Consider the following 16,031-nt stretch of genomic DNA (forward strand, 5'->3'; position numbering starts at 1 on the left):
ATTTTCAATTCAAGGAACCGAGTTTGAGTGAATTTATATTATATTACTGAAGAGGCATTACAGCGAATGCCTCTTTATCGACACTAAAAGAGCGAACAGTGAATTATGAGAATGGCCGTAGCTTGGCTGGGGAGGGGGGTAGCAGTTTGAGAGCTGTCAGTACAAATTTGAAAATCCTAGCTACACCCCTGTCCCATTCTGCCTAAGTATATTCAAGCAACATGTTGGAAAGAAAATGGTTACATACAAGATGGAGTACAATGCTCCTCTGTTGAAAGATCTTGTTATATAAGTGCTGTGTCAGTGAGTTAACCCTACAAACTAACTCTCATGTACAGTGGTTCCCTTAGCTGGAAGTTTGCCTTTTTAAGATGGCTCTCATTAGCAGGTGATTGCCTCTGAACCAATCTGTGGTTCAAAACTGCTACATGCAATCTACACAGCTGATTTGCAGTATAATCAGCCAAGCCCATGCAACTACTCAAGAAGAAATAAGGCCTCAATGTAGATTCCATCCCCTTTCTCATATGTTAAGGTGGAAATTACTGGGGTAAAGATAGTAAAGATAATCTGTCAGCACAGAGATAATGTTTGTAGCAGCTACTTTTTACATACAGATGTGTGTGCTACAGGCAACAGGCATAGACATGAGAGGCTGCAAAATATGCAGGACAATAATGCTTAAAAGTAATTGTGGGACCTTGTGTACAGCCAAAGCCAGATTGAGGGAACCCATCCCACTGAAAATTAAGGTATGTGTTTAAGGTAAGTATGTTAGCCAAAGGTATCATTAACAGAGTATAAGGCAACATGCTTGGTGTTTCCTAGAACAAGGCAGGGGGTACATTAACCATTATGTCAACCAGTTGGACAACTGCCAAGTTATGTGTTATGTCATGACAGTCATCTGGAATATGTGTGCTGGCAATCCTTGCTTCTAGCATGACCTCCACATATGTATGTTACTTGTGCAGCTGTGGTTGTCTGTAATATCACTAGCAAATCATTGTGGGATACAGTCTGATATTGCTAGGCCACATTTGAATTACATGCTGCAGAATCCTGTGTGAATGATGCTAATGCATGACCTGACATTCTATGCACTTTCTAGTGTTGTAATATTAATAGTTAAAATGTGGTCCTATCTGTAGGTCTTTGACTTCCATTATTTAGAAGCAGACATTCCATCCATACTGTTTTGGGTGGATAAATAGGTGATGAAACAGTCATACATATCACAATTTATAATGGTGATGTACACATACATGTATTTAAATGCTAGACACAGCTGTATCTGAACCTAGAACCATGTGGACCAAAAATTAATATTTTCAAAGCATTTAACAGATTGAGAGTCACTGTTACAGAAGGTGTATTTTTACATGTTGTAGATATAATTGGACACGTACCTGCTGTTACATACATCACTTACATCTGTTATTATGTATATGTCTTTATAGTGATTTATTTCTCTACCAGATTCCCAGTTAAATTCCTATTTTTTCCATTAATCTTTTAGCAGATTTGCTGCACGATGTAGCTCAGTGCCTTGCATTGCGTAAACATGCTTAATGACAAGAAAATGACAACTACTGTGGTTTGTTTAAAACACCTGTGCTAATAAACTGGCTGTGTGGCTTGGTGAGTTGATGCACTGCTCTTCAATGAAATGTTATGGGGTTCAAAATAGGGTGCATGTGTACTTTTTGGACATGATTATTATGCTTTCAAATACATGTAGTAATACACCGCCATTTAGCATTGCTTACCAATTCTGCACATAGTGCAGCATCATGCAAAAAAATCTTAAAGAAAAATTGGGGAGATAGAACAGTGGTGGAATGGGGTGCAAGCAGAGGGAAAAACATAGTGAAAGGCAGGTAGGTATGTGTAGGAAGGGTGAAGGAAAGAACCATAACTATCCATTTCTTCACCAGCAACAATTGTGCATTTGAAAAGATTTTTAGTTGAATTTGGAGTGTCACTCCCAGAGAGAGAGGTAATGACAACATAAGTGCATTGTCAAGCCAATTGGACCAAATTAAGTGGTTTCAGTGGAAGCGTATGAAATGGAGAGCTATGTATGGGACAATTTTTTTTTTGGGGGAGGGTGCCTTTTTTATTTTATTTATTTATTTATTTATTTATTTTTTTATTTTTTTTTAAGGTGAGAGTGGAGTGTTGGACAAGGGACATAGGTATGTGGGCAGACAAAACAGACAAGACAGCAGACAGGGTTGGTGTGGGACACAAGATGGGGGTAAACACCTTGGTTGGGGAGGGTGCTGTGGGATCCCAGTCCCATGGACGTCTGACACAGTAGCAATGTGACTCAAGTCTTCACCCATGGGACTGTCAGCACTGCACCTTCACTGCTCTTGTGGACACAGTGATTGATGCCAGCACCTGGAGACAGACTGCCCCACCAGGATGGACAGTATGCTCTCCATCCAGTGTAGGTATGCACCAACAGTTTGGTGCACAAGCCTACACACCATGCCTGGCAGTTGCTGTTTGATGACTATAGCATCCCCTCCACCTGCACTCCCAGAGGGGGGCACACCCCCAGCCTGTGGTGCGGAACTACCCCATGAAGCAGGTAGTGCAAGGCAGCAAAGGGGTGCCACCAGGGCCCAGATGTGCTGGGCCCCTGTGCCTTGACCGGGGGAGCCAAGGTAGGTGGATCACCGGGAACCAGCCTGCCTTGTCACACTGTGGTAAATGAAATATAAACATAAAGGAAAGATAAACATAACCCAAACAAATATAAACAATAACATAATAGAAAACAATAATGAGTAATGGAAAAAAAATGTAAATAATATAATGAGGAACACAACAATAAATAATGTAAATGAAAGTTTTTTAACAGCAAAGCAATATTAAATTATACATAAGGCCAACATAAGAGGTAATAACAAATAATATGATCATATCAAATGATAATAAATGTACTGATTAAATAAATAAAAGAAGAGAAGGGGTGGAGTGAGAGAAAAAAGAACAATATTAGTAACTTCACAGATAATATAATTAAACAGACTACAACTGCATACTTCTAGATATGTTAAATTTCACTTGTGAGACCACTGACTGCTATACCATTTATTATTTGTGATACTTCCCTGTTCCTTACACACACACTATAGTACATATCATAATGCATCCAACAATCCTTCAATGTTGCTTATATTGTATACATGATGTTCCATGTACATATCTCTCAACTTCTTAGCATGGGACATTATGGGCCAAGCCATACATAATAGTGGCACAAAGGCACAACAATAGGGAACATTCTTATAAGTGTGCTCATACAATAGTAGCAAGATGTTCTGATAACGGATTTACCATTAAATTGCATTTTGAGTGATGTCATATGACTGCAAAAAATAGGACTGACATTTTTTTCTGACATTGATCTGCAGCAATGTGGCAGAGGCTGGCCAGTAAAACAAGATAATATACCAAAGAGACGAGACATATGGGGCAATATTCAGTACTTTCTGCAAAAATTGTGATGGTTGAGAGGTATGTTTATGTACACTGATTACACTTAACAGCTGGGTAGTCATGGCACTGGTCTTTGGGGGTGCATTTTACATGCAAGCAAGATTGTTTTATTTATGACAAGCCAATACAGTAGTGAATACTGCACATTTTTTCAGTTGGTTGGTGTAGGATTAGAACCCACAAGGAGTGACTACAATAATACTGGACATTTTATTTGAAACAAATTATCAGAGCACCATCTACTTTTACATTTTATTGATTCATGTTGTTTCAAATCTTGCATTTACACACAAGGATAGCTGTGTAAGACTTCTGTTAACTTACATGTTTACCCTGTTCATTTCATGTGTGTCATTTTTAATATTTCCTGTTACTGAAATTCTGGTGTTTATTGTAAATGGATATTTAGTATTTTCATGTTTCTTTATTATTTAATATTAAATATATTTAAAAATTTAATTGTGGCTGGTCCTTTAGAGAATATTTTAACCTTTGAGAGTACTCACATCTGTTTGGTAACTCTATAACAACTTCTGAGAGCCTTACTGCATTGGTCAAACTACTATTCATAGTAATATTAATTTCACTCAGTATAATTGGATACCCTTGTAAGAGCCTTAGAGTAGCTGGCTTGGGAGTGTCTGGTGGCAGTAACTACCTTATAGTGTGGGCAGAAGGGGTAATAGCTAGTAAACCTGTACCAGCCTTTCCCAGGTGTGTCTGTGTGTGCAAATTAAATCTCAATGAGTGTGTGTGACAGCTACTTGGAGCAGGGACACAAAGCACTGGTTTCACAGAGAGAGTGATGGAAGACTTGGCTTGGACACTCAGCTGAGGACTTAACTCTACAGCTGTGCCAGTGGGGAACCTCACTGGGGACATGAGGGGAAGACTTGGCTTGGACACTCAGCTGAGGACATAACTCTACAGCTGTGCCAGTGGGGAACCTCACTGGGGACATGAGGAGAGACAGAGAGAGGAACCCAGACCCCAGGCTGAGTGTGTTCCCTGAGTGCTCTTAAGGGAAACTGTGTTTGATGTAGAAAGCTGCATCTGGAAATACTGGGTGTATCCATTTTTGTCCAAGTGAACATCCTTCTCCAGTGTCAGTGGTGGGATTTAGGCTTCTTGATTATTGTCCCAGAGTGGGGACATCACACAGGGTATTTATGTTTTTACTGTAACAGACATTCTAACAAAAAAATCAGGTAAAGGTATTATGATAGGGATTAAAAATAGTTATGTGATGTGATTATTACACATTCAGTTATAACACCAATACTACAGATTGTATAACTGTGACAATAAAGACAACCCTGGAACATATAACAATTGTTGGAGTGTTCAGACCATCAAAGTCAAGTGCTGATGCCCTAGAGGAATTAATACTTTTCTTGCAAGAAACACAAAAATAACAGTGTCTGGAAGACTTAAATTTACCAGAAACAGACTGGAATAATATTCTTTCAACAACATTAGTATGGACATTATTCACAACATATGTTCAGGAACAACAATTGCTTCACATTGTAAAACAAAAGCTACCATGGAAAGAAACATACTAGACATTGTTTGTTGCTAAAGTAATTAATTTTACTTTACGTCAAGTTTTACCACTGCTGATGTGCAGTGATCATGGGGATTTAAAGGTTAATTTGTTGCTATATAATTCTGTCAAACTGAAATCTAAACCAATGCACAGAAGATTAATTACAGATTATATGGAAGCAAATCAGTCACTATGTAAAACTAATTGGAGTGATGTATTCAGTGGAAAAACTACAGAAGGAATGTGGAATTTTTTAAAAGAGAAATTGTTTGATTGCAAAAAAAAATGTTTACATCAAGATCTAGGCATGCAACATTGGGGGGACATATTTCCATAAGAACAAGATACCCGATTAAGGCGAGAAACAAAAAAATGTAAAAAATGGAAAAGAGGTTGATCTGCAACTTGGAAAACTGAAATAAACAACCTGGACAAACAAATTAAGGATAGTGTGAGACAAGATCAAGAAAATCTTGAAGAAAATGTATATAAAAATATTAAGCATAATAGGAAACCATTTTATAGATAGAAGATGTCAAAGGACTAAAGACATACACATTGATAAACTGTGAGCAGATTCTAAAATTTAATCTCAGACACTATTATATTATTATAAGATATATTTACAAAATCTTGTGCAAAACTGTTTGGCTCCAAAAAGCAGGTAATAAGTTCTCCAAGTAACCAGGTAACCTCAGATCCTCATCATCATCTCCTTTTGGCTGTTCCCGTTGGGGGTCGCCACAGCGGATTATCTGTTTCCATTTTTCCTGTCCTCTGCATCTTGCTGTCTCACACCAACCACCTGCATGTCCTCTCTCACCACATCCATAAACCTTATCTTAGGCCTTCCTCTTTTCCTGTTACCTGGTAGCTTCATCCTTAGCATCTTTTTCCCAATATACTCAGCATCCCTCCTCATCACATGTCCAAACCAACATAATCTTGCCTCTCTGGCTTTGTCTCCAAACCTTCCAAACTGGGTTGACCCTCTAATATACTTATTCCTAATCCTGTCCACCCTCGTCACACCCAGTGCAAATCTTAACATCTTTAACTCTTCCACATCCAGGTCTAACTCCTGCCTTTTTGTCAGTGCCACTGTCTCCAACCCATATAACATAGCTGGTCTCACTACCCTCTTGTAGACCTTCCTTTTCACTCTTACTGGCAGTCGTCTGTCACAAATCACTCCTGACACTCTTCTCCACCCACTCCATCCTGCCTGTACTCTCTTCTTCACCTCTCTTCCACACTCACCATTACTCTGAACTGTTGATCCCAAGTATTTAAACTCATCCACCTTAGCCACCTCTACTCCTGGCATCCTCACCATTCTTCTATCCTCCCTCTCATTCACACACATGTATTCTGTCTTAGTCCTGCTGACCTTTATTCCTCTTCTCTCTAGAGCATCTTCTCTCCATCTCCCCAGGGTCTCCTCCACTTGTTCCCTACTCTCACTACAGATCACAATGTCATCTGCAAACATCATAGTCCACAGGGACTCCTGTCTGATCTCGTCTGTCAACCTGTCCATCACCATTGCAAATAAGAAAGGGCTCAGAGCTGATCCTTGATGTAATCCCACCTCCACCTTAAACACATCCGTCACTCCCACTGCAGACCTCACCGCTGTCGCACTACCCTCTTACATATCCTGTACCACTCTTACATACTTCTCTGACACTCCCGACTTCCTCATACAATACCACAACTCCTCTCTAGGCACCCTGTCATATGCTTTCTTCAAGTCTACAAAAGCACAATGCAACTCCTTCTGACCTTCTCTGTACTTCTTCATCAACACTCTCAGAGCAAACATTGCATCTGTAGTGCTCTTTCCTGGCAGGAAACCATACTGCTGATCACTAATCATCACGTCCCTTCTTAACCTAGCTTCTACTACTCTTTCCCATAACTTCATGCTGTGACTGATCAATTTAATCCCTCTGTAGTTACTACAGCTCTGCACATCACCCTTATTCTTAAAAATCAGTACCAAAACACTTTTTCTCCATTCCTCAGGCATCCTCTCACTTTTCAAAATTTCATTTAACAATCTGGTTAAAAACTCCACTACCATTTCACCTAAACACCTCCATGCTTCCATAGGTATGTCATCTGGGCCAACAGCCTTTCCATTCTTCATCCTCTTCATAGCTATCCTTACTTCCTCCTTGCTAATCCATTGCACTTCATGATTCACTATCCCCACATCATCCAACCTTCTGTCCAGGTAACCTCAGATACTGAAATCAAATTAGATTATATTGGAAAGAAACTATGTAAACTGGATCAAAACAATGCACTAGAAGAAGATGGAATTAGTAATAATGACCTGGCAAAACATCAGCAAAAACTGACAGTACCATTGTGGGACTGCACATATATCTGCTGACCCACAAGATCCAAATAGTGAAAGTTTTGAAACATAAGGAGAATAAATCTAAGATAACTTCCCTGCTGAGCCTAGCAGAAGCATTTCGGTGTCAAGTAGGAATGTAAATCATACCACAAGTAGATAAAAATCAGGCAGCAACTGAATGTGCCAAAAATCAAAAGAAAGAATTAAGGTGAAGGAGCAGATGAAAAGCCAAGAAATGTGGAAAATGCATAAATATAGTTGCAAGTATAGAAAACATCTTGAAGAACTTCATGTTGATCAGGATCGAACACAGGAATGGTTAAGGAGAGGCAAATTCAAACCAAAAGATGAAAGGTTATTATTGAAGGCCCAAGATAGTGGGCTTCATACATGTTGGTTTACAAAGTCCATTGATCATGTGAGAGAAACAGACAAAAATAGGTTTTGTAAAACAGAATTGGAAACAGTTGCATATTTTGTTGCTGGTTGTGACATACTAATGACAGAAGGACAGTATACTGAAAGGCATAATAATGTGGCAAGACTGTTGTACTGGGGATTGTGCAAACATTATGATGTTGAAGTGGCTGAAACACATTGGAAACATGAGCCACAAAGCATCATAGAAAATGATGAAGTCTACATCATATGGGATTATCCATTACCAACAGTTCAAAAGATAAATGTGAGAAAACAAGATATAGTGGTCCATGAAAGAAGAAAAAAAGTAGCATTGATAATTAAAATCACTACACCCAGTGGCTACAGTGTCTTGTGTACAGAGAGTCATAAAATATCAGGATTTGCAGGAAGAAATGAGAGCAATGTGGAAGAAAGATACCCAGACAGTTCCAATAGTAGTAGGAGCAATGGGTCTTATAAAAAATAAAAAATCTACAATCGCATTTTGATATGTTAATTGCAGAAGGAGTCATTACTGGGCACACTGCAGGTGCTGCGAAGAGCAGTTCTGGTTGACATCAAAAATTGGACCAATAGTAATTTCATGAACTTTAATCATACTTTGACTTAGGAACGGGGTCCATTATCATCATGGTATTAGAAACCCAAAAGACTTGGAGAAATTAAAAAAGAGAAATACCATTGTATCTATTACTTACTAGGCTGTATAACTATGGGGAGATTCCTCAAGATTGAAGACATGCACTTATTAAACCTGTCTTTAAGGGAAAGAGGAGTAGGACAAACCCAGAGACACGCAGACCCTTACGTCTACTTTCATGTTGTGGAAAAGTAATGGAGAAGGTAATGTTGGATAAGTCATTGCCAAAATTGGAAAGGTTGGCACTTGAAAATATCAGCATGTATATTGTGAAAATATATCTATAATCACCTGTAACATGATGTTCTATAACAATATAATAACAGCTATGAATGAAATATTGTGCTGTGATCTAATTGTGTATAGATTTAACTTCAGCATTGACAAGGTTATACACAAATCACTGATAAATAAATTAGAGCAACTAGGTATTGATGTACTCTTGATAAGATGAATAGTTGCATGGCTTACAAATAGAACATGGCAAGTATCATACAACAACTGGACAAGTGAAAGTCATAGTTATAGTCAGGATATCCCACAGGGCTCTATCCTAGTCCTAGGCCCTTACTTGTTTAAATTGTATTGCTCAGACCTATATTTTTCATCTGAGGTGTTCTACAGTCTGTATGCAGATGACTTGAAAGTGGATAAACTAATTGCATGTGTTACAGATAGGGCATGTCTGAAAAAGAACTTGACTAAATTGACCATTTGGGCACAGGAGAATAATATGATGATACATCAAAAACTAAGCATATGACATTTTAGAGACATAAACTGAAAGCTGAATATTTCATAGAGCACACATTGATTAAACTGTAGATTCATTTAAGGACCTGGGCACATGGATAGATCCAGCTTTGAGTTTTTCTAATCATATCAACCAATTGATTAATGGTAGTATAGAGCTATAGGTTGTATAAAAAATGTATAAAGTCTAGGAAATCAGAAATGATGAAGTCATTGTTTGTTAATTATATTAGACCCAAACCTGAGTATGAAATAACAATATGGAAACCTTATAAGAAAACAAACAAGAGTAAACTGGAAACAGTACAATAGAAATATACCAAGGGCATCCATGGATGTGAAATTTTAAGTTATTATGGAAGACTAAAATATCTAAACTTGTACAGTGTCTCATATAGGTATTTAAGAGGAGATCTTATTCAGGTATATAGGGCATTTAGAGACAACTACCTCTGAGAATGTTTGGAGTTATTAAAAATTACTGGTGAATCATCAGATGACTTATGTAGAAGATTCTATAGGAATAAGAAGTGCACTAATTGGTTCTCTGAGAGAGCAGCTGATGTATGGAACAGACTATCAAATTACATTAAAGAAAGCAGTAGTTTAGATATTTTTAAGAACAGTCTGGACACTTATTATGGGAACAATTGTTTTGGAATAGTGGTAGGCTAGAAGGGTATTAATGCCCATGCTTAAAATATTTGTATGTATGTACCTACATCAAAAACTAGCATGCCTATAACTGATTAAACAGAATGATGTGCTAGAGTTCCTCCACATCCATATTGCTGTGAACAAAGACACATGCCGTATCCTAGCAGGCTACAGGTCACCCCACTATGTCCCATGAAACCATAACTCATACTTAGAACTACTGGAGACACTCACCATTTAACCAAATGCCATACTCATGGGGGACTTTAATCACCTCTCTATAAACTGGGAATCCTAAACAACCCCAGATTTGCAAGCAAAGAGATAAACACACACACACCCTGGACCAGATAGAGCATACACCTACAAGAGGTACAAACATATTGGACCTGGTACAAACAGCAGGGAATGCTGTACTCCTACCCCCAGTGGTGTGTGCTACATGGTAAGGCCAGACCACAATGCAGTCTCCTTTGAAACAATAATCAGTTATGTGACCCCACTAATCCCTGTCTCAGTTAGGAGCTACTCCAAGGCAAACTACATTTTATTAAGTGATAACCTGTCAAAATTTCAAGTCTCTCCAAACACAGATAATACAGCAGCCTATGCAGAATTATTCATAGAAGATCGATATAATCATGTCAATGATTTCATAGAGAGTCTGTACCTGTGAGAAGTAAGCCCAAAACTAGCTTAAATAACAAACCACACTGGTGGAATCCGAAATTAAACGATTTCCATAACAAAAGAAAAAAATCCATAGCTAAATTTAGGAAGTGTAACACCAAAAATGATAAAAACTCTCTCATCAAACTGAATAAAATACTAGGAGGACTTATTACGTAAAGTTAGCATCTCAGGCCAGAGGAACCATAAGGCCTTCTTCAGCTATGTCCAAAAGTTCAAAGGCAGAACACAACAGCGTGCTAAACTGCTAGTAAATGGAGCCACATTCATGGAATCAGGAGACATAGCAAATCTTCTGGCTGACAAATTCAGTTCCAGCTTTACTGCCCACTCACCTCCAGCTGCCACTAAGGAAATATCGTCTAACATAACCTTTCCATCTATCAGTAGAAAGCAGTTCTTAGAGGTGATCTCTAAGGCAAAGAATGCAGCTTCGATGGGCCACAGTAATATGACTTCTCAGGGCCACTGGAGTCACTATTCAACCAAAGCCTCTGAACAGACTTCATGCCACATGAATGGAGGACCACAATGCTCATACCTCTGCACAAGGGCAGGCCATCAATGGATCCTGGGAACTAGAGATACATTATTTTGACTAGTCTCATATGCAAGACCATCAAAAGAATCATCATGGAAATAATTAACAGTGGTATAGGAAACCTTCAGACAATGGACCCAACCTAGTTTGGTTTCATCAAAGGCAGGTCATGCCTATTAAACCTGGTGGACTTCTTTGATAAGGTCACTAGGGTAAAAGATCAGGGCAAAACAGTGCTTTCTGCCTACCTTGACTTAGCTAAGGCATTTGATTCAATACCACACTCAGGCATTGTAAGCAAACTCATGGAATTAGGCATAAACCCCTGTGTAACCCACTGGATAGCCAGCTGGCTCACAGATAGACCCCAGGATTTTTGGATTGGAGAGACTATCTCTACAAAGTCCGCTCAGTCTGCTCATCTTTGACATCTATTTTTTGGAAGTCAAGGCCAATGCCAAGGATCTGTAGCTTACCAAGTTTGCAGATGATTGCAGGCTGGCAGCAGCAAAGAAACTCCTCATGATAATAACATTTTACAGGAAGGTCTAACAAAGACAATTGACTTGTTCAAAGCAAAGACTTAAACTTCAGTGCCAAAAAATGCATAGTAGTACCTTTTGAGAAGTCAGCCACCACAGGAAACTACTTCATTAATTAAACACCCCTAAGAGTAGACTCAATAGTCAGGGAATTAGGGGCTCATGCAGATAGTAACCTGGCTTTCAAACAACATGCATCTAAGGTGGTAAAACAAAGCATTCTAAGTCACTCAAAGTAAGGGCATAGCATCTGGTTCCAGAGAAGTCATTGCACCACTATACTCAGCCCTCATCAGACCCAGCACTGGTTATAATGCTCCCTTCAATATGTACCTGATTAGGCACGTGCAACAACTGGAATGTCCACAGAGATTCCTCACATAAAGAATACAGAGAGTAAACACAATGCCATATGCAGATAATTTAAAAGCCCTATCCTTACACTCGGTTTCCTACAAACTGCTGAGAGGGAATTTATGCGTGGCATACAACACATCTTTGGATGTGATCCTGATGGACCTTTCGTATATTTGCGAAATGAACAGCATCAGAAGTACTTCTAGATATAAGGATTTAAATTTTCTTGTGAGTTAAATAGGACATGTTAGAGAGGCATGTGTGTATGTCAGAGAATTCCCATCCTGAAGTCCTTCCTTACCTTTATTCAACCATAAACTGGACGAGCAGATGGCAAAGCACAAATTCACTCCTTGTCCGACACTTAGGTCTCTACTGGACAGAGGCAGCAGTTAAATCATGTCCTAATTAACATACTCACCTTACAACAACCTCTAAAGCAAAATAGTCTGTGGGATACATTTGGGTTGCATGGCTAGGCTTACAAAGACCCCATTGTTCATTAGCGTAGTATACACATTTGAATCTATGAACTTAAGAAACTGACAGAATCAAACCTAGGACTAGAAGAGGAAGCTACTAAACAGCCAAACACTGCCATTTTATATTACTTCAATGTAACATACCAGGAAACAATGGGGATGCATAATCATAGTACTTCAGAAAACATTAACGTCTTAGAATAAATATTTTTTTGTAATAAATTTGTTCACTGCAGCATAGATACATGACCTTGATCAGTCTGTCTCATATCCCTTTGCTTCTGACTCTGACATATGGGCAACAGATAAGTAACAAAAGATAAACTGCATCTCATGTTAGTTTTTCTGGGTAAATAAATATATACTCAGTAGATATTCTTCGATAGAAAGCAGGAAACCTATATTAATTTTACTGGGACATATGCAGTATGTCCCTGAAATAGAAAGCATGTAAAATGCACCGCACAGACTTAAAACACTCATATTTTTGGTACTGCTGATTGGGAGATATGTATTGTGAGATACTTGTTTAAGTCACATTAATCCATAGAATGAAGTGTGATATATATATATATATATATATATATATATATATATATATATATATAAATATATATACATTTTTTACTGTAGAAATAAATGTTATTGAAAATATGTTTCTTTTCTTTAGTTTTAATGATGGCTGCTTTTCTGAAATGCAGCATTTCTGTATGAAAATATATGGGTCCGAATGGCAGAATAGTAATGTGCTTTGAATGGGAATCCGCAGAGATAGTTCTCCTCTAAATGATCGATACTTGGGTTGTCCTTTTCACATAGTTGTACCAGTGCCTCAAATCCCAAAAATCACAGAGATGGCCCATCTTGGGATTTTGTAGTGAAATGTAGCAGTTTCAGTTCAAACTCTTTCATGGCCCTACATCCCACTTGCAGTCATGGCTACACACAGGTCCCAGCAGGCCCAGTGCAATAAAATCAGAGAGAACATGGGTTTGGGCAGCTTTTGATAAAGCTTCTTTTCATTGTTCTTTATTCCATGTGTGCTTGGACTCTGAATCTCAGGCAACTGATTAATGTGACAGAAGGGAAAGCTGCACTTGCTCTGTAGCCTCGGTCCCAGCAGGCTTCTATAGAAAGCTCAGCAAAAATGGTTTGCAGATCTCACTTTTATTATATTCTTTTTATTGCTTTTTGTTTTAAACCACAAGCGCTGACAGAGCATTAGCTACTTCATAAGCACTATCTGTTATTTTTTTCTTTGCCAACTTTTTGCTCCTGTTGTTCTTTTTAGGTTGCCTCAGCATGGATCAGTGGAAGAAACCCATAGACAACTTGGGATTTTTATCCTCTGAAAACTTTAGATCGAGATATTGTAGTTGCATTTGTAGAATTCTACCTTAAGAACTGAAATGAAATCGAGTGAAGAAATAGAATCATAGTGTTTAGTTCTGTTCTTTGCAAGGCTGACTCTTACGTCTTTGTTTCAGTACTAGCTTTGAAATTAATTTCATCCAGTTTTGCATTTAACTTTTTAATTCCCAGTTTCTTGCATGATCTGTTTATAAAATGGTATGTCTAAAATATATAATATACAATGCAAATATTCTCGGTTTAATGATTCATGTTTTTTTGCATTTGCAGTGGTCTTAAAATAAGGAAGGTATATGAAATGAAATATATAAAATGTTCTATAAAACTGAATTAATGCATTTTCAAAAATACATTTAATGCAATGTATTTATTTCTTCTCCTGGCATTAAACGGAGAAACATGTTTTGTACTTCTTAGATGAGTCACATGAACATGATACCCAGAAAGTGATGGATCCTTCCTTACTTTGAAAAGAGGTGTTTCTTCCTGGCAAGAGACCTTAGATGACAAGTGGAATTTTGTTTGATATCATCAGAAAGATAACATTTGCACAATATAGGCAAAGTGCATAACAATGTTCAGTGAATTGTACTGCTGCTAGTGTTATAAAGGCTTATGAAACCAAATCGTGTCAGTCTTTAGAGACTGGAACAAATGTTATACAGTACTCAGTCATCTACTGATGTTATTAAATAATATAATTTTGAAACACTAGCAAACAATTGCAATCATTCCTATAACTGGTAATGCTGCAGATGTAATTAAAGCTAGCAAGAAAACCTGAATAATATGCAACATTTAGCTGATTCATCATTATCATCATCTTTATTATATTTGTGGCTGCGCATAATTTGTTAACTCTGTAGACAGAGACTATTTAAATAAAAGTAGACAATGGAGCCAATAACACACATTATGCTCTAAGGGTCCAGACTGAATGTTAGTAAATTCAGTTATAATGGTATCAAAATACTACAGATAAAACAGTTATCATGTACATGTGATACTCATTGTCTAGTTTTCTTCCTCTTTCTTTGTCTCCCTCTTTCTTCCTCTCTGTAATTTTTCTAACCTGTCAAGACTGTGTAGCTCTAAAGTAAGGAATGAAAAAAAGCATTCAATCCTAATTGTAATGCATATTGTATGACTTATTTAGCCTCCAGGTGTATTATATATGTCTGTTCTTTTAAATTCCAGAATACTATTACATTTGCCAAATTATTTAAGAGTTTGTTTCATGTTCCATGACATACAAAAATGAATTATTTCAGAAAAGTTATTTTTATTGGCCAAAGATTACTTTAGAATAAATTATTTAATAGGTGTCTTTTTTTGGGCCAAAGTATATTAGTCACATGATTGGCTGAAGTTTTAATGTCAAATTTACTTTTGCCACATGTCATTTTTTTCAAAGTTCAGATTGCAGATTAACCATTTCGTGAAAGTAAATCAAAAATCCAAGCTGAATCCAAAGTTACACAATACTAAAGAAAAAGGAGAGACTGTTTATTTGCCATAACAAGTATTACTGTTTTCTGTGAGATGTTGTAACTTTGTAGTTAGAATAATAAACACTGAGGGAGGGCACGAAAACATTACATTCACCACTCCAGAAAAAACAAAGGGTGGCTGACCACCTTGTGTGGTTTGTGAAAATGTTGAACTCATGAATGTTCAGTGCTGGTTCTTTTGCTCAGCTGCAGTCAGACATAGTGGTTTTGAAGGTTGTATACTTTCATTATCCTTCAGACTCTATCATAGTATATCCCTCATGTTTGCATTCAGTTTATTGAGAAACAAAACTCCATTTGCATCTTTCTTATCACATTTACATACTTGAAAATCTCTGGTATATCCACTGGTCTTCTACCCAAATGACTTTTAATGCAGTCCTTTAATATCTTAACAGTCATTCATGCACTTTCTCTTCACTGTATATAGTTCACAACATGCCTTCTATAATCACAGACAGTATTATAAATGACATTTCACAACAGAAGTTTGCCCAGCGGTTACATATTCTTCTTTTGCTTATTCTGCTTCTAGGTTTGCAGTCTGGCATGTTGTTGCTGTGTACAAGCATGTAATGGTATGTGACACACATCTGGCTTTTAAGAAAGAGAGCAAATTAAGAAAGACATTCGG

The sequence above is a fragment of the Protopterus annectens genome, chromosome 1.part0 (assembly GCF_019279795.1).
Source record: "Protopterus annectens isolate FY-2018-M chromosome 1.part0, PAN1.0, whole genome shotgun sequence".
In the NCBI taxonomy this organism is placed as follows: domain Eukaryota; kingdom Metazoa; phylum Chordata; order Ceratodontiformes; family Protopteridae; genus Protopterus; species Protopterus annectens.